The sequence below is a fragment of the Pseudophryne corroboree genome, chromosome 8 (assembly GCF_028390025.1).
Source record: "Pseudophryne corroboree isolate aPseCor3 chromosome 8, aPseCor3.hap2, whole genome shotgun sequence".
Classification (NCBI taxonomy): domain Eukaryota; kingdom Metazoa; phylum Chordata; class Amphibia; order Anura; family Myobatrachidae; genus Pseudophryne; species Pseudophryne corroboree.
This window is the reverse complement of record NC_086451.1, coordinates 197,881,694-197,902,662: the sequence shown is the minus strand read 5'-3', so window position 1 is coordinate 197,902,662 and position 20,969 is coordinate 197,881,694. Positions and strand designations below refer to the sequence as shown.

The 20,969-nt window shown below is 45.1% G+C and overlaps 1 protein-coding gene across 3 annotated transcripts in view; it reads right to left on the bottom strand.

The window, feature by feature from the left end:
* Window positions 1–20,353, bottom strand: part of LOC134948808 (gastrula zinc finger protein XlCGF17.1-like) — a 65,944-nt gene extending 45,591 nt beyond the window's left edge. The window contains exon 1 of one of the 3 annotated variants that reach the window (XM_063937048.1): window positions 20,280–20,353. The gene's annotated coding sequence lies outside the window, so the exon portion shown is untranslated. Of the gene's footprint in view, window positions 1–20,225 lie in introns of all 3 variants that reach the window. The other 2 variants (XM_063937047.1, XM_063937049.1) reach the window with 2 other exon arrangements.
* Between the last annotated feature and the right edge of the window lie 616 nt (window positions 20,354–20,969).

Here is a 20,969-nt window from a genome sequence, read left to right as displayed (position 1 = left end):
TATGGCGCCTCAGAAATTTCATGACGGCAGCTGGTACACCGGTAGCGCATGCAGCTCACATAAAAAGGCTTCTAACAGCGATACAGGAACCCGACAGAGTGGCTGTTATCAAATGTAAAGCACATACATATAGCCAGGACCCAGTATCACTTGGTAACAGCCGAGCAGACGAAGCTGCTAAGTTAGCAGCTGCTACCCCCAGACAGACAGACACAACACAACTGATGGTATTTAATACCATCAACACACAAAAGTTGTGTGAAATGCAGAATTTGTGTTCCACACAGGAAAAGGCAGTCTGGAAGGCAAAGGGATATGGCCAGGAGTCCTCAGGACTCTGGACGGATGGACATGATAAACCAGTGGCCCCCAGAGCATATCTTCCATGTCTGGCTGAAGCAGCTCACGGGCTGACTCATCTAGGCAAGGAAGGGATGTGCAAATTGGTAAGAGCATATTGGTGCGCCCCAGGATTCTCCTCTCATGCGAGTAAAAGAGCAATGTCATGCCTTACCTGTTTGAGAAAGAATATTGGAAAGGCAATACCTACAGAACCATCCCATATCCCACCTGCCGGCGGCCCTTTCCAGGTAATACAAATTGACTTTATACAATTACCCCCTTGTCGGAATTTGAAATATGTACTTGTCTGTATAGATGTTTTCTCAAATTGGGTCGAAGCATTTCCTGCGGCTACAAATACCGCTATGTTTACTGCTAAGAAAATTGTGCAGGAATTTGTATGTAGATATGGTATCCCTAGAATAATCGAAAGTGATAGGGGTACCCATTTTACAGGTGATGTCTTTCAAGGAATGTGTAAGTTGATGGGAATTGATAGCAAGCTGCATACTCCATACCGTCCACAGGCGAGTGCGAAAGTGGAAAGAGTGAACAGCACTATTAAAAATAAACTGAGTAAAGTGATGGCAGAGACAGGATTGACATGGCCAGAAGCTTTACCCATTGTACTGTACAGCATCAGAACCACTCCCAGGTCCCCTCTTAATCTGTCTCCCTTTGAAATCTTGTTTGGTCGACAACCGCATGTCATGATTAACCCTCAGGATGATTTGAAATGTAACAATGAAGTGACTGTAAAGTACTTGATTAACATGAGTAAACAGTTAAGGAATCAAAATGATAATCTGAAGTTAGTGATTCCTGATTTACCAGATAGTAATTGTCATGACATTGAACCTGGGGATTATGTGATGATACGGAATTTTCTACGCTCAGGTTGCCTTATTGACAGATGGGAAGGACCATACCAGGTCTTATTGACTAGCACTACAGCATTGAAGGTTGCTGAGAGAGAGACTTGGGTTCATTCATCCCACTGCAAGAAGGTTGCTGATCCAGAGAAGTCCCGTGATAAGGAACAGACGGTAGAGGTTGTATCACTGGAGTGTCTGTTCCAGGAGGACTGAGGCGGCACCTGAGCCGTGAAAATCTCAAGACCAAGAGCTGTTGTCGACTCCCCACTCCCTTTTATTGTTTTTCTCCACTTCCCATCCCCTCTCCCTAAAATTTATTTTTCCCCCTTCTCATTCTTCTCCGTTTCCTCCTATAAGATGGACTTGCCCCAAGAGACTGTGATCCGGATTTTCCTGTTAACCATGATGTTGACCAGAGCAGTCTGTTCCGGCGAGAGTACCATGGAGGTCGAGAGAGGTTCTGGAATGGGCTCTGATGATAAAGATGGAGGCGTAGTTTTCCAAGATCAACCTAACCAACAAGCAAAGGCGAATATCAGGAAACGATCCGATAGCATTGACCATAGAAGAAATTGCGACGGATTGTTAGCTGAAGAAAACTGTATCTGTAGGCTCTGTAACAATGTCATTGAGGATGGGTGCATTAAGAAATGCCAATCCAGTTTTAATATCCATATGGACCGGCATCCATTGAGTGACTATCACTCCTTAGTGGGTAGTGTGTTAAACAAAACAGATTGTTGGGTATGCTCTCAAGTACCTCAGGGTCATAGTAAATCAGGGCTAGTACCATTTCCTTTAACGATAGGGGAGGTACTTGAGTTAAATGGTGGGAGACCGGTGGACCGGAGGTTTAATATCTCCAGTCCTCCTAGTTTAAAGCTCCACCAATACCACGTGGATAGGTCCCTATTATGTTTCAACATCTCCAATCCCCGAAAGCCAGGAAATTGGGACGTGTCATGGAGCAACCAAACCATGACCTTTTCGCATAGAGCAGATAGAATGCCTACAGATACAGAGCTTGTACGCCACATAGCCAGTAGAGGAAAATCTTTCCGGTATAGGTATACCTTAGGAAATAGGATTACTAAAGTTGGAGAGGTATCACCAGGATACTGTGCACATATCGTACAACCTGATACGTGTACTAAGCAGATGGAAGAATTAGGGTCAGGAGATTTCACATGGAAGGTGTGTAATATGGTTATGTCCTACTCCGTCCCATATGTTCTCCCCGATGATGCATATTTCATATGCGGGAGAAAGGCGTACAAGTGGCTTGCCCCAAACTCTGAAGGATTGTGTTATATTGGAAAAGTATTGCCTGAAGTAATGACTGTGTCACATGACAAAATGAAAGACATACACCGTGGTGCCCAAGCTCCTTATACTCACACTCATTACGAGCACGTTGTTAAAAGGCACCTGATAGAGAAGACAGAGCATCCGGCCTCTGATCTGATCCATGAATCCACCGGGATTCAGGTTCTGGTGGCGTTAGATTTCACTCGCACCGCTCGAGGAGTGATGAATTATAGATACATCTCTGCGCTTGCAAATTTGTTAGATAATATCACTGAAATGTATGATGACACGTTTAGGTATACTGGAAGAGAACTTCAAGCTTATAAAACAGAACTGGTGCAGCATAGAATGGTTCTTAATTACCTCACAGCAGTGACAGGCGGATATTGTGTTACATTGGCAACACAGTATGGCGTGAAGTGTTGCACGTATATCACGAATAGCACCGAGGATCCGGTCGAGGTCATAGACCAAAAGATGGACGATATTCTCCAATTGAAGTGGGAATTTCGCAGGAGACACAATCTCACTCTTGCTGCTGTAGGTAATGAGCTGACTGGTTGGGTGTCATGGTTGAACCCGCGAAATTGGTTTTCTGGTTTAGGAGACTGGGCTCAAGGAGTCATAATGGATGTTGGGAAGTTTCTCCTATGTATCTTAGGTGTTGTCATATCGATTGGATTGATATTTAGATGCGGTCAGGCTTTAATGAAGTGCAATCATCGTACTAGGGTAATGAGTTTAAGGAGTGAGGAAACTGTAATTAACCTGGACTTGATTTATGACCCAAATGTAGAAACAATGATGTGATGAAAATGCGATTTCTACAGTCCGTTTCTTTCACCTGTTTTTCCGTTTTCTCCAAGGTAACAAGACCCACTTGGACAAGGAAGTTGACGAGACGCTATACAGACAACGGATTGACCAAAGAAGAAGTTTTGACCACTGTAGATACGGACATTTGATGAACTTTGCCATGGATCCCCAGTTTCCCTAGAATTCTTAAACTTACGCTAGCCCAACATTTTTTTTGTAAATCTAATGGCATTGACAAAGCTTTTTGCTCGCACCTAATGGGCAAAACAGCGCAAAGAAGACGACTTTCAGCTGATACCGAACAAAACTTCAACCGACAGATGTACATTAACCTGACATAGAATACCACTGCATTTTCCATAAGTGTTCTTTATCTTCATCTCTACAACCCTCAGGTAATGACACACATAGTCGATAGGGAATACAGGCACAGATATCAGCAACCACATACCTCCCCTATTCATGTATCATCAACTAAAATGTGCTCCCCCATTTTGTTACAACCAAAGCCGAAAAGAGCTCGGTAAAGTTTGACAGCCCATCCACAGACCCGTACCACGGGATAAGAAGGAATTCAAATGTATACTTCGCAATACCTCGAAGCTTGATTTACAACACGTACGGCACGATGATACATGACCCCCCAAACATGGACTCATACACACATGCTTCTGCTATCTCACTAGGTCATACCCTCTTCCCACCTACTCCTCTCTCCTCCCTTACCCAACCATGGAAATGAATTAACCCCTGACATATATTTTTCTCCTTTTGAAATGTTTTAGAAGGTGGCAGTTATTATTGACTGCCAAAGGGTGGACTGTCAAAGTCAGAAAAATATCTCTACACACACTGCCATATTTGCACCTCATACTGGTCCGCGCTGCGCATGCGTACGCTCTCCCGTACGTGCACATACTCACAGTCGCGGGCACCCGCAGGCGCACGGTATGCGTATTTACGGTAGAGTTTATGTAATCGTAGCGTGCGACTCATTCGTTACATATTTTCACTAATAATGTATTTTGTAGATCATGGTCCCTTTGATAGATTCTGCAAGTTTGGTTAATATAGAATGTTCATGAACAGAGAAATCCCTCTTTGTTTGATACGAAGGGTCAGACAGGAGTAATACAGTGGTGTTTAGTATCCATCGGAAGAATATTTAATTAGAAATATTCCGGTGTTGGTTTGAAGCAGATCAATCGCTCGTGCGAATAGTTATGGACATAAGAAGTTTATGAACATTTACTTTATTTGCACTTTATTACCCATGCGGCGGGAAACCCAGTTTCCCTCCCACCTGAGCTGTTGGAAATAGTCACAGCCCACCTGTATGAATCAACCTATGACCTTTTGTTATAATGCGAAGCCGAATTCCTGTGTCCAATGAACAATGAGATTGTAGGGACCATTGAATTGTATTGTGTGTGGGGCATAAATAGGCAGGCCGACCGTATCCAGTTCTCTCTCTTCAACGGTTCTCATTGCTGATAATCGGGAGCTGGATATCGAGGCGCATGCGATCGTTTCCCCTTGTGCGTAAGTGTTTCTCCGCAATCATATTGTCTTGATGTTATTGTGAGCCATATCTCTCTCTCTCTCTCTCTTCTATTTCTCCCGTATTTTTCCCTTAATTGTATTGTATTGTATTTCCTGTGTAGTTATCTGGTTAGTTAGTCTATGTTATATTGTAGTGTATGCTTTGTACTGTGATTCTTTTGCAAGTATAATAGTCATAATACATATAATAGGTTTTGGACCCTAAGCCCAGGTATCTGTGTATTTCTTATAGTGTTAAGTATTCCCTGAGCGTCGGTGACGCTCAAGCAGCTTTGTAGTTAATCAGGTTACACCAGGTTGCACTTACACTCTGTCACCACACTAAGGTTTACTGTATATTTCGTTGTTAAAGGTATAGATATAAAGGTTTAACGTTATAAGCGTCTGCATCGCTGGTGATCTCCTCGTGGTCCCGAGCGTCCGCTACGCTATAGCGAATCATTACGTTAGTCGGCAGCCAATAGCGTGCCTGCCTGTGATCTCTGGGCCGTAAGCGAACGTGACGCTTGAGCGTCTCGACTACGGTTGAGCGATCGTTACGCAACTTGCGTACCCTTACGGTACTTCTTACGTAGATAGCGTACAGTGTTCTTAGACCTCTTAAAGTGTTTTATATACGATAAATATTTAGCTTTATCAGAGGACACAGAAGGACCCAGAGGAAACACACCAAAATGCTGGGAGAACATACTGTCGAAGTCAAAAATATTTCAGTACACACATCACGTACAAACTACACACAGATGGCCTCCGAGTGCGTACTTGTTCTGCCGTGCGTGCGCATATTCGCAATTTGCGTATGGTCGCTCCTGCGGTCCAGCGTATTGGCGCGTGGTATGAGTAATTACGGTAGTTTTTGTGATCGCATGGAAAAGCCATAAAAACACATTACATATTTAATACAAATAGTGCACAATGTACACATAGTCTCCCTGCACCACACCAGCGAGTTACACTTGTTTAAATGGTATAAGAACAAAGGGATTCACCTTTACAGGATAGGAGGGGACATAACTAGGTTATAAGGTGGTGTTTGGCATCCAGGTGTAGGGTATTTTAAGAGCAATATTCCGGTGTTGGTTTGCAGAAGATCGCACGCTCCTGCGAATAGTTATGCGCAGGAGCAGAATATTAATATTAACTGTATTTACTGTGCTCTTGATATGCAGCGAGAACCCAGGGGAGAGCATCTGCAAGTGCACCTGGACCAGACATCGCCCACCTATTCAAACCGACCTATGACCTCTCCTGTACTGTAAAAGACCATCTCAGTGTCCAACGGACAAAGAGATTACAGTTCCCATTGTGTTAGGTTTTGGACAAATGTATAAAAAGCCAGCTGCAGGCCAGGTCACTCTCACAATCTCTGAAGGTCATCTACCTTGATGACTGAGGACCCGACCGGGAAGCGCAGGCAAAAGCAAACGTATGTACCATTGACTGTAGCCTCTTTTCTGTTATTGTAATTGTATCTTTGTTGTAATCCCCTTTTATCAAATATATGTTGGCGGGTCGGATCCCAACTTCCTAATTACAATTGGTGTTGTGTCTCTTTCTCTGCTAGATTTGTAAGTGTATTACAGACACACGTGAAGCTGCATAGAGCTCACGGCGTGTCGTTGTGTGTGTATGTACCGCGTGTACTCTGTACGTCCGTCGCGGCGTTAGTACGCAAAGTGCGTACATGGTACGGGACTTTGTACGCAAACTGAGTAATAAGTACATACGTTAAGGATTGCATACAGCAGCCGCAGCGGCGTGATTTTAAAGTGTATTAAGTGTGGTTTTAAGTATTGCTTTTAGTCCTGTAAGTAAATCAGCATTTACAATTGGGGGCTTGTCCGTTTTTTCACACACTCAAAGGCTAGCAGGTCATAGCAGACTTTAATCTATCAGCAAAGGGTTGAAAGATATCTACGTTAAACCTTTTTCTGGATGCTGGATGTTTTAAAACCCTATTTGTGTGCTGTTAGATTGCGACTGCTCTGTCTGGTCTGCAGAGGTGCTGATAGAACCCGTAGGTAAATAGGAAAAAATAAGATTTTACTTACCGATAAATCTATTTCTCGTAGTCCGTAGTGGATGCTGGGACTCCGTAAGGACCATGGGGATATAGCGGCTCCGCAGGAGACAGGGCACAAAATAAAAGCTTAAGGATCAGGTGGTGTGCACTGGCTCCTCCCCCTATGACCCTCCTCCAAGCCTCAGTTAGGATACTGTGCCCGGACGAGCGTACATAATAAGGAAGGATATTGAATCCCGGGTAAGACTCATACCAGCCACACCAATCACACCGTACAACTTGTGATCTGAACCCAGTTAACAGTATGATAAACGCAAAGGAGCCTCTGAAAAGATGGCTCACAACAATAATAACCCGAATTTTTGTAACAATAACTATATACAAGTATTGCAGACAATCCGCACTAGGGATGGGCGCCCAGCATCCACTACGGACTACGAGAAATAGATTTATCGGTAAGTAAAATCTTATTTTCTCTGACGTCCTAGTGGATGCTGGGACTCCGTAAGGACCATGGGGATTATACCAAAGCTCCCAAACGGGCGGGAGAGTGCGGATGACTCTGCAGCACCGAATGAGAGAACTCCAGGTCCTCCTCAGCCAGGGTATCAAATTTGTAGAATTTAGCAAACGTGTTTGCCCCTGACCAAGTAGCTGCTCGGCAAAGTTGTAAAGCCGAGACCCCTCGGGCAGCCGCCCAAGATGAGCCCACCTTCCTTGTGGAATGGGCTTTTACTGATTTTGGCTGTGGCAATCCTGCCACAGAATGTGCAAGCTGAATTGTACTACAAATCCAACGAGCAATCGTCTGCTTAGAAGCAGGAGCACCCAGCTTGTTGGGTGCATACAGGATAAACAGCGAGTCAGATTTTCTGACTCCAGCCGTCCTGGAAACATATATTTTCAAGGCCCTGACAACGTCAAGCAACTTAGAGTCCTCTAAGTCCCTGGTAGCCGCAGGTACCACAATAGGTTGGTTCATGTGAAATGCAGAAACCACCTTAGGTAGAAATTGAGGACGAGTCCTCAATTCCGCCCTGTCAGAATGAAATATCAAGTAAGGGCTTTTATATGATAAAGCCGCCAATTCTGACACACGCCTGGCTGAAGCCAAGGCTAACAGCATCGACACCTTCCATGTGAGATATTTTAAGTCCACAGTGGAAAGTGGTTCAAACCAATGTGACTTTAGAAAACTCAACACCACATTGAGATCCCAAGGTGCCACTGGAGGCACAAAAGGAGGCTGTATGTGCCAGCACCCCTTTTACAAATGTCTGAACTTCAGGTACTGAAGCCAGTTCTTTCTGGAAGAAAATCGACAGGGCCGAAATTTGAACCTTAATGGACCCTAATTTTAGGCCCATAGACAGTCCTGTTTGCAGGAAATGAAGGAAACGACCCAGTTGAAATTCCTCTGTAGGGGCCTTCTTGGCCTCACACCACGCAACATATTTACGCCAAATGCGGTGATAATGTTTTGCGGTTACGTCCTTCCTGGCTTTGACCAGAGTAGGGATGACTTCATCTGGAATGCCTTTTTCCCTCAGGATTCGGCGTTCAACCGCCATGCCGTCAAACGCAGCCGCGGTAAGTCTTGGAACAGACAAGGCCCCTGCAGTAGCAGGTCCTTTCTTAGAGGTAGAGGCCACGGTTCGTCCGTGAGCATCTCTTGAAGTTCCGGGTACCAAGTCCGTCTTGGCCAATCCGGAACCACGAGTATAGTTCTTACTCCTCTCCTTCTTATGATTCTCAGTACTTTTGGTATGAGAGGCAGAGGAGGGAACACATACACTGACTGGTACACCCACGGCGTTACCAGAGCGTCCACTGCTATTGCCTGAGGGTCCCTTGACCTGGCGCAATATCTGTCCAGTTTTTTGTTTAGACGTGACGCCATCATGACCACCTTTGGTTTTTCCCAACGGTTTACAATCAGGTGGAAGACTTCTGGGTGAAGTCCCCACTCTCCCGGGTGAAGGTCGTGTCTGCTGAGGAAGTCTGCTTCCCAGTTGTCCACTCCCGGAATGAATACTGCTGACAGTGCTATCACATGATTTTCCGCCCAGCGAAGAATCCTTGCAGCTTCTGCCATTGCCCTCCTGCTTCTCGTGCCGCCCTGTCTGTTTACGTGGGCGACTGACGTGATGTTGTCCGATTGGATCAACACCGCCTGACCCTGAAGCAGAGGTTTTGCTTGACTTAGGGCATTGTAAATGGCCCTTAGTTCCAGAATGTTTATATGAAGAGACGTTTCCAAGCTTGACCACAGGCCCTGGAAATTCCTTCCCTGTGTGACTGCTCCCCAGCCTCTCAGGCTGGCATCCGTGGTTACCAGGATCCAATCCTGAATGCCAAATCTGCGGCCCTCTAGTAGATGAGCACTCTGCAGCCACCACAGGAGAGACACCCTTGTCCTTGGCGACAGGGTTATCCGCTGATGCATCTGCAGATGCGATCCGGACCATTTGTCCAGTAGATCCCACTGAAATGTTCTTGCATGGAATCTTCCGAATGGAATCGCTTCGTAAGAAGCCACCATTTTCCCCAGGACCCTCGTGCACTGATGCACTGAGACCTGTCCTGGTTTTAGGAGGTTCCTGACTAGCTCGGATAACTCCCTGGCCTTCTCCTCCGGGAGAAACACCTTCTTCTGGACTGTGTCCAGAATCATTCCTAGGAACAGTAGACGTGTCGTTGGAATCAGCTGCGATTTTGGAATATTTAGAATCCACCCGTGCTGACGTAACACTACCTGAGATAGTGCTACTCCGACTTCTAACTGTTCCCTGGATCTTGCCCTTATCAGGAGATCGTCCAAGTAAGGGATAATTGAAATGCCTTTTCTTCGTAGAAGAATCATCATTTCGGCCATTACCTTGGTAAAGACCCGAGGTGCCGTGGACAATCCAAACGGCAGCGTCTGAAACTGATAATGACAGTTTTGTACTACAAACCTGAGGTACCCTTGGTGAGAAGGGTATATCGGGACGTGGAGATAAGCATCTTTGATGTCCAGAGACACCATATAGTCCCCTTCTTCCAGGTTCGCTATCACTGCTCTGAGTGACTCCATCTTGAATTTGAACCTTTTTATGTAAGTGTTCAAGGATTTCAGATTTAAAATTGGTCTCACCGAGCCGTCCGGCTTCGGTACCACAAACAGCGTGGAATAATACCCCTTTCCTTGTTGCAGGAGGGGTACCTTGATTATCACCTGCTGGGAATACAGCTTGTGAATGGCTTCTAGAACTGCCTCCCTGTCGGAGGGAGACTTTGGTAAAGCAGACTTCAGGAAACGATGAGGGGGAAACGCCTCGAATTCCAGTTTGTACCCCTGCGATACTACCTGTAGAATCCAGGGATCCACTTGCGAGTGAGCCCACTGCGCGTTGAAATTTTTGAGACGGGCCCCCACCATATCTGAGTCTGCTTGTAAAGCCCCAGCGTCATGCTGAAGACTTGGCAGAAGCAGGGGAGGGCTTCTGCTCTTGGGAAGCGGCTGCATGGTGCAGTCTTTTTCCTCTTCCTCTGCCCCGGGGCAGAAAGGAGTGGCCTTTTGCTCGCTTGTACTTATGGGAACGAAAGGACTGAGATTGAAAAGACGGTGTCTTTTTCTGCTGATGTGGAGTGACCTGGGGTAAAAAGGTGGATTTTCCAGCCGTTGCCGTGGCCACCAGGTCCGATAGACCAGCCCCAAATAACTCCTCCCCTTTATACGGCAATACTTCCATGTGCCGTTTGGAATCCGCATCCCCTGACCACTGTCGCGTCCACAACGCTCTTCTGGCAGAGATGGACATAGCACTTACTCTTGATGCCAGGGTGCAAATATCCCTCTGTGCATCACGCATATATAATAATGCATCCTTTAAATGTTCTATAGTTAACAAAATATTGTCCCTATCCAGGGTATCAATATTCTCAGTCAGGGAATCCGACCATGCGACTCCAGCACTGCACATCCAGGCTGAGGCGATTGCTGGTCGCAGTATAACACCAGTATGTGTGTATATACTTTTTAGGATATTTTCCAGCCTTCTATCAGCTGGTTCTTTGAGGGTAGCCGTATCAGGAGACGGTAACGCTACTTGTTTAGATAAACGTGTGAGCGCCTTATCTACCCTAGGGGGTGTTTCCCAACGCGCCCTAACCTCTGGCGGGAAAGGATATAATGCTAATAATTTTTTAGAAATTAGCTGTTTTTTATCGGGAGAAACCCACGCTTTTTCACACACCTCATTTATTTCCTCTGACTCAGGAAAAAATATTGGTAGTTTTTTCTCACCCCACATAATACCCTTCTTTGTGGTACTTGTAGTGTCAGAAAGGTTCAATGCCTCTTTCATTGCCGTGATCATGTAACGTGTGGCCCTACTGGACATTACGTTTGTCTCGTCACCGTCGACACTAGACTCAGTATCTGTGTCAGGGTCTGTGTCGACCCACTGAGGTAACGGGCGTTTTAGCGCCCCTGACGGTGTCTGAGACGCCTGGACAGGCACTAACTGATTTGCCGGCTGTCTCATGTCGTCAACAGTTTTTTGCAAATTGCTGACATTATCACTTAATTGTTTAAATACAATCATCCAGTCAGGTGTCGACTCCCTAGGGGGTGACATCACCAACGCAGGCAACTGCTCCGCCTCCACATAATTTTCCTCCTCATACATGTCGACACACGCGTACCGACACACAGCACACACACACCGGGAATGCTCTGATAGAGGACAGGACCCCACTTAGCCCTTTGGAGAGACAGAGGGAGAGTCTGCCAGCACACACCCAGCGCTATATATATATACAGGGATAACCTTATATAAGTGTTATTCCCTTATAGCTGCTGTTAATTATTGTTATTTGCTGCCAACAATGCCCCCCCTTCTCTTTTTTACCCTGATTCTGAAGCAGGACTGCAGGGGAGAGTCAGGGAGCCGTCCTTCCAGCGGAGCTGTGAGGGAAAATGGCGCTTGTGTGCTGAGGAGATAGGCTCCGCCCCTTCACAACGTCCTTATCTCCCGCTTTTTTGTGTAAAATGGCAGGGGATTAAAATACATCCATATAGCCCAGGAGCTATATGTGATGTATTCTGTTTTGCCACCTAAGGTATTCTGTTATATTGCGTCTCAGGGCGCTCCCCCCCCAGCGCCCTGCACCCTCAGTGACCGGAGTGTGAAGTGTGCTGAGAGCAATGGCGCACAGCTGCGGTGCTGTGCGCTACCTTAGTCTGAAGACAGGATGTCTTCTGCCGCCGATTTCACCGGACCTCTTCGTCTCTTCTGGCTCTGTAAGGGGGACGGCGGCGCGGCTCCGGTGACCCATCCAGGCTGAACCTGTGATCGTCCCTCTGGAGCTAGTGTCCAGTAGCCTAAGAAACCCGATCCACTCTGCACTCAGGTGAGTCCGTTTCTTCTCCCCTTAGTCCCACGATGCAGTGAGCCTGTTGCCAGCAGGACTCACTGAAAATAAAAAAACCTAACTAAACTTTTATTCTAAGCAGCTCAGGAGAGCCACCTAGATTGCACCCTTCTCGGCCGGGCACAAAAATCTAACTGGGGCTTGGAGGAGGGTCATAGGGGGAGGAGCCAGTGCACACCACCTGATCCTTAAGCTTTTATTTTGTGCCCTGTCTCCTGCGGAGCCGCTATATCCCCATGGTCCTTACGGAGTCCCAGCATCCACTAGGACGTCAGAGAAAAGCTATTTAAAAATCTGTGTAATTTTTTTAGCGCCAAAAGCGTAACAAAACGTATAAATATTTTGCATACTCCCCCCACGTAGTGTTGCCATAGGTTATTAGTCATTTCTAAACCTGTGTGAAATCAGATACATTTGTTTGCTATATAGATAAATTTGAAATAAATGTATTTAAGGGAGTAATTATAAGAAACACAAAACGCAGTTCTGGCCCAGTCATAAAGGGTTATACAGAACAAGTGTGGGTTGTTTGTGGGCGATTATAGTTTGTATTGCTCACATTTATAGAGATTGTGTGATTTGTTTTATTGCGGACGCACGTTTGTACACGTGATCCGGACAAAGTACAGGAGAGCACTCGTGGCGCAAAAGGCACGCTGGTCGCGTGTTTACGCAAGGTTGCATAGGAATATGGACGCTAAGTACAAATTACACAATATTTATTCAATTAAAGGCGGGATAGTATACATTTAATACAATAGCACATAACTATCCGATTTCAAAAACAGGTTACCTTAAAAATTTAGTTTAAAAACTGTAAGTACCTCTGGGGTAAAGCGGCCGACCTAAGGGAGTAAAAATTTTCTGTACAGAAAAGAAAAACAAGGTGTTTTTGAGTGAGTGAAAGCGGAGTGAGAGGATTTGAACCCCGGAAATTTGGGTCCCGTGGGTACACCAAGTAAGTGGAGGCTTGGTGGCGTGAAGCGGCTGACTCACGTTAATATAGAGATAATACGCAAATCATGAGGAGATTTGTAGAGGAGCGTAATATAGAATTGTGCACTGTGCAGAAGTATAGAAATTGTGAATTGAAGTTTAAAGGTTTTGTATTACGCTCCGGCTGAGGTTTCGCAGCTTGTGATTCGATTCCAGTGGTCGTAGGGCGGATAGGTAACAAGTACCTATACGCTGTGCGATTGGACCGCATGTTTGTGGGTGCGATACATAGCACAACTTGATACCCCTTTATGAGCTTTTGCGTAAAATCGCGGTATCATTAGCTCTGTGTAGAGCATACGCAAGCGTGATTTGTGTAAGTCAAAAAGGGAAGTTTTTGCTGGTCTCTCTCAGGAAAATCTTCAATGGTGGATATTCACTGGAAAAGGTAAGTTATTCCTAAAACTTCCAGTGAATAGATGCCAGTTAGGGCCTCACTGGGTACGCGGTGGTCACTATTGGAGTGAGTCGTGGTACGTCAGCGGAGAAGGAGCGAGTGAAAGCGTTAGGTGTCTTTCACCGTCTATTGTATTCTGCATTTGGGGATTGCATTTATAGGCAAAAAGCCCACAATGGGATCCAATTGCACAAGCAGTGGGCGTTTGGTAGCTAGGGTTCAGGCAGAAGAGTTGCGGCCGAGAGGATCAGCAAGGTTTATTATGTGTGAAAAATATGGTTCACACACAGAGGCTTTTTGCAATTAATGGGTACGTATGACTGCGGAAGATAGGGCCCCACTCCCAAAGGTGGGTAGCTTTGAATCAGAGGTGTTACAGAACATAAGGATTAAAGTATGTCTGATTAAATCCAGAAAACAAAGGGTCAGACATACAAATTGTTTAAACCTGTGGCAGCAAGAGGGGGAGGTGCAGAAGGAACTGGCTTGCACAGCAAGTTCCAAATCTAGCGGGAAAGCGATTGCAAGCGCGCCATCACCACCATATATTGATGGGGAGAAATTGGCTATAAGCAATGGTGCATCAGTAAAAGATAGGAAAGTGATAGATACATGTGCTAACCCTTGCCAGTTGTATCCCATCTTAAATTTTCCCCAGGATTGTGAGCAGGAAGATGAGCCCAGCACGATATCGGCACTCTCTCTAGCAGCCACCATACAGGACACAAAGTTGGGCACGGCACAACCACCAAGAGCTGTAGCAAGGCCCCCTAGCGGAGGGATAAGTGAGGTTGTGCCCACAGGTAAGTACGGCACCATACACTATGCAGAGACTTATTGTGTAAAATGCGGTGTGTCATATACTGTACTCCTGAGGGTGTCTTCTTGGATATACCTGAGAACAACGCTGAAGAAGTGCAAGATATACTAGACACCCCTCAAAGGCTAATGTGGCATTCTACTGTTATAGACACGTGTCCATCAAAGGTAGAGGAAATGATCTCGCAAATACCGGGTTCCCTTTGGAACAAAGATGGACAGGACATTGGATTGATGGCGAATGTAGCTCCAGTAGCACTACAAGTAAAAGATGGTAGGATAGCTCCAAAAATCCCTCAATATCCTCTGTAGCCAGAGGTAGAATTAGGAGTGTACCCCGTCATAGAGCGGCTGCTATAGCAGGGCATCCTAGTCAGGACATCCAGCACCGCCAATAGTCCCATCTTCCCTGTGAAAAAGAGTGGGGGAGGGGTTATAGGCTAGTGCAGGATCTAAGGGGGATAAACAAAATAGTTGAGAGCCAATTCCCCGTAGTGCCCAATCCAACTGTCATCCTCATGCAAATTCCCTCTACTGCAAAATTCTTCACTGTCATTGACCTCTGTTCTGCTTTCTTTTCTGTCCCTCTTCACCCTGACAGCCAATACCTCTTTGCCTTTACGTACAGGGGAGTACAGTACACCTGGACTCGTCTCCCCCAAGGTTTCATTGACCACCCGAGTATTTTCTCCCAGGCCTTGCATGAATGTTTACAATCCTTTCAACCTGAGAGTGGATCAGTGCTAATACAGTATGTCGATGACTTGTTGTTGTGTTCTGACTCACTCGAATCGTCCTTGAAAGATACGAAACAGCTTCTGTTCCATCTTTACCATACAGGACACAATGTTTCAAAGGATAAGTTGCAGTTGTGCCGGACCAGGGTCAAATACTTGGGATACTGATTGACACAAGGACTTAGACACCTCACCGCTGATAGAATACAGGCGATTCGCGACATGACTCTGCCACAAACTCAGCAACAGATCCGCACTTTCCTTGGAATGTGTGGGTACTGTCGTAAGTAACTGGATTCCAGGGTTCTCTATACTGGTTTTACCTTTGCAAGAAATGGTCTCTTCGAACAAACCGGAATGGATCTCTCACACAGATGAGTCCGAACTGGCGTTTGAGAGACTCAAACAGTGTCTATCACAGGCACCTGCATTAGGTATGCCAGATTATGAGAAGCCCTTTGAATTGTACGGTACTGAAAGTGCTGGGTGCGTGGCAGTAGTCTTAACACAGAGACATGGTGATGCCAGCAGACCGGTAGCTTACTATAGTGCACAGTTGGACACTGTAGCATGGTCTCTCCCCACTTGCTTGCGAAGTGTTGCAGTGATAGCTTTGCCGGTAAGTAAAAGCGAGGACGTAGTGTTAGGAAACGACTTGACCATCCATACACCCCACGCAGTATCAGCCTTACTAAACTCCGCCCAAACCAGACATGTCTCATCTGCTCGGTTTACAAAGTGGGAATTATCACTGATGGCCCCTGTAAACATCACCATTAAGAGATGCAGCTCACTAAATCCTGCAACCTACTTGCCAAGTGTGCCTGGACAGGCACAAAGGGTGGAGGATGAGAATGATGGTGAAGGAGGATTTAGTGCAGATACTGATACGCATGATTGTATGGAATACCTGAACCAAACTTTTACAGCGAGACCTGACATCAGTGACAACCCACTGGAAGGAGTAGACTTTACCTTCTACACTGACGGTAGTTGCCACAGACAGACAGAATCGGGAGACCTGTGCACCGGATATGCAGTTGTAGATGACGAAGGTATCATAGAAGCTGAACCCCTGGCCCACCGCACTCAGCACAAGTTGCTGAGCTGTTCGCCCTAACCAGAGCATGTGAATTGGCCAAAGGTAAGTCAGCTAATATATATACAGACTCTAGGTACGCCTTTGGAGTGGTGCATGATTTTGGGGCCCTGTGGCGCCTCAGAAATTTCATGACGGCAGCTGGAACCAGACAGAGTGGCTGTTATCAAGTGTAAAACACACACTTACAACCAAGACCCAATTTCACTTGGTAACAGCCGGGCAGACAAAGCTGCTAAATCAGCAGCAAGCACCACCATACAGACGAACATCACATCACTGATGACATTTAACATGGTCAACACACAACAGCTAATTGAAATGCAAAATTTGTGTTCCCTACAGGAAAAGGCGGTATGGATGTCGAAGGGGTATGGTCAGGAGTCCTCAGGACTTTGGACAGGTGGACATGGTAAGCCAGTGGCCCCCAGAGAATATCTTCCAAGTCTAGCTGAGGTGGCACACGGTCTGACTCATCTGGGCAAAGAGGGTATGTGCAAGCTGGTAAGACCCTACTGGTGTGCGCCAGGCTTCTCTTCTCATGCAGGTAAGAGAGCAATGACATGTTTTACTTGCTTGAGGAAGAATATTGGTAAGACAATACCAACAGAGCCATCCCATATCCCTCCTACAGACGGACCTTTTCAGGTAATACAAATCGACTTCATTTAGTTACCACCCTGTAGAAATTTTAAATATGTGTTAGTATGTATCGATGTGTTTTCCAACTTGGTAGAAGCGTTCCCTGCTGCCACAAATACTGCTACGTTCACTGCAAAGAAAATTGTGCAGGAATTTGTGTGTAGATATGGTATCCCTAGAGTGATTGAAAGTGATAGGGGTACCCATTTTACAGGTGAAGTCTTTCAGGTCATGTGCAAACTGATGGGAATTAATAGCAAGCTACATACTCCGTACCGACCACAGGCGAGTGCGAAGGTAGAGAGAGTGAACAGCACTATTAAGAACAAGCTGAGCAAAGTGATGGCTGAAACTGGATTGCTGTGGCCAGAAGCTATACCACTAGTGTTGTACAGCATCAGAACCACTCCCAGATCACAGCTAACTTATCACCCTTTGAAATTCTTTTTGGTCGACAACCTCATGTAATGATAGACCCCCAGGACGATTTGAAATGCAATAATGAAATAACTGTGAAATATTTGGTTGGGATGAGCCGGCAGCTGAGAAATCAACAAAGAAATCTAAAGCTGGTGATTCCTGACCTACCGACCAGTAATTGCCATGACATTGAGCCTGGGGATTATGTGATGATTCTAAATTTCTTACGCTCAGGTTGCCTCATAGACAGGTGGGAAGGACCGTACCAAGTCTTGTTAACCAGCACTACAGCTTTAAAGGTCGCCAAAAGAGAGATTTGGGTACACTCGTCCCACTGCAAGAAGGTCGCTGACCCGGAGAAAACTTGTGACAAAGAGCAAGGTGAAAAGAACCTCATATCACTAGAGAGTCTATTCCGGGAAAGCTGAGGGGCAGGACTGTTGAAAGGCACTTGAGCACGGAGAGCAACAAGAACAAGGACGGTTGTCGCACCATTTTCTTTTTTCACCTCCCCCTGCATTTTCCTTTCTTTTCTCCTTCTTATTTTCCTTCTTTCCCCTAACGAAATGGATCTATCACAAGAGACTGCGTTTCGGGTTCTACTAGTAATTCTGTTTTTGATCAGGACAATTTGTTTTGGTGAGGGTCCCAGAGAGGTCGAGCAAGGATCTGGAATGGGTTCTAATGGCGAGTACGAATTTGTAGGATCTCAGGAGCAGCACATCACTCGAGTAAAGGCTGGTATCAGTAAGCGCTCTGGTAGTTATGGAGCTCGGAGGCAATGTGAAGTGTTACTGTCTGATGAATATTGTATTTGTAGGAATTGTGAGAACATAGTCGAAGATGGGTGCATCCAAAGATGGCAGTCCAACATTAATATCGACATGGACCGACATCCGTTGAGTGATTACCACTCATTAGTGGGTAAGGTCTTAAACCAGACAGAATGTTGGGTGTGCTCACAGGTACCTCAAGGACAGAGTAAGCCATAAAAACACATTACATATTTAATCCAAATAGTGCATAATGTACACATAGTCTCCCTGCACCACACCAGCGAGTTACACTTGTTTAAATGGTATAAGAACGAAGGGATTCACCTTTACAGGATAGGAGGGGACAGAACTAGGTTATAAGGTGGTGTTTGGTATCCAGCTGTAGGGTATTTTAAGAGCAATATTACGGTGTTGGTTTGCAGAAGATCGTACGCTCCTGCGAATAGTTATGCGCAGGAGCAGAATATTAATATTAACTGTATTTACTGTGCTCTTGATATGCGGAGGGAACCCAGAGGAGAACATCTGCAAGTGAACCTGGACCAGATATCGCCCACCTACTCAAAACGACCTATGACCTCTCATGTACTGTAAATGACCATCCCTGTGTCCAATGGACAAAGAGATTACAGTTCCCATTGTGTTAGGTTTTGGACAAATGTATAAAAAGCCAGCTGCAGGCCAGGTCACTCTCACAATCTCTGAAGGTCATCTACCTTGATGCATGAGGACCGGACCGGGAAGCGCAGGCGAAACCAAACGTATGTACCATTGACTGTAGCCTCTTTTCTGTTATTGTAATTGTATGTTTGTTGTAATCCCCTTTTATCAATTATATGTTGGCGGGTCGGATCCCAACTTCCTAATTACAATTGGTGTCATGTCTCTTTCTTTGCTAGATTTGTATGTGTATTACAAACACACGTGAAGCTGCATAGAGCTCATGGCGTGTCGTTGTGTGTTTATGCACCGCGTGTACTCTGTACGTCTGTCGCGGCGTTAGTACACAAAGTGCGTACATGGTACGGGACTTTGTACGCAAACTGAGTAATAAGTACGTAGGTTAAGGATTGCATATAGCGGCCGCAGCGGCTCGATTTTAAAGTGTATTAAGTGTGGTTTTAAGTATTGCTTTTAGTCCTGTACGTAAATCAGCATTTACAATACAAACCCCACACATTTGTTGGGAATTAGACTCATGTCTGTACTTACTGTACTTAGGCAACATTTGTCTGACATACTCTACTTACCAAGGACCATACAGTAGGTGTTTTCAATTGAAAATGAAAAGAAGGGTGGTTGTGCTATCAATATAGGACAAGTCTCTTTACTGTAAGGGAGTTACACATATACTGTCTTTGCTGACAATTAGGATATGAACAATATTTTACCTTTACTTTGATTTAATGGTTTATATAGAAAATGATATTGTCAAACAGGAAAATTAATATAGATAAAAACAATAATAGTGGCAACTGCGAAATAAATGAAGATATAATATTAGGATAAGAAATTACATTCTAAAAAAAATATTATATTGTAAATTAAATACCAAAACATTTTCCAGAGTACAACGCAGTGTTTCATTGATTCAAAGTTTTAAATGCATCTTAGGAACAAAACAGGTGGAAACATCAGTAAATGACACCAGGAAAATCTTCTCAGTGCTTTACAAAATAGAAGTATAAAAGTGTAACCATCCTTGTAAGCCAGAGGTGGGATATACACTGTCAGGTCAGTGCCTGAGTAGGAGTTCATCTGAAAGCAGCAGATGATTGTTCAGTTTCAATTGGAAAGCTCAATGAAAAAGTACACACATATGTATTGTATAAGAGATACAGACTACAACATGTTGATACATCTTCAGGTATAATATACCAAGTATATCATTTACAGTATACAAATGTTTCTACCGTTAACTGTATAGATAGATGAATGAATACATACATAGATCAACAACACTTAACATGTACAGTATGCACATGACTGCTTACCACGTTACACATGCAAACATCATGTACATGATACACATCTAGCTCACCTCATACCTGCCACAATTGGGCCTTTGTACGAGCTACAGTATACTCTCAGCCACTAACAGACTGCAGCCCGGGGCGTGTTGGTAGTTGTAGTTAGAATCCAGTCCATGCAGCGTCCTGGAGCTGCCGTTAAAACTACAACTCCCATGATGCCACTCTCTGGCTGAGCTACAGCGTTACGGTAGCGTCTATTTAGGCCAGGTTAACCCTCGCTGTATCGTTGTAAGCAGTTAGAGCACTTTCTGTGCAATATAACATAGTTCGTAATCCTGACAAACCATATGAAGGTATATTTTATTACATTTAACTAGGTTTCAACTGATTGTGGTAGATATTCTTTTTCTTTACTGTGTGATATCAGTATCTTTTCAGATCTTGCTGACCATTTTCATACCTTTAAAGGTGCATACACACGGAGCGATATAACTGAGCGATTTTGACTATATAGTCAAAATCGCTCAGAAAGTAAGTGCATATCGCTCTGTGTGTACACAGCCAGCGATAGCGATGCGCGTCCCCGTCAGGTCGCTATCGCTGGGAAAAATAGTCAGTGCAGGCAAGTCAATTTTCACTAGGTCGCTGTTAAAGTTAGTGCAAATCGCTCATTTTTTGGTCCCCAGCGATTTTTCCCAGCGATAGCGATCTCTTCAATTCTAGCCACTCCCCGCCGCCCACTTTGTTACCTCAGTGCGTGCCGAA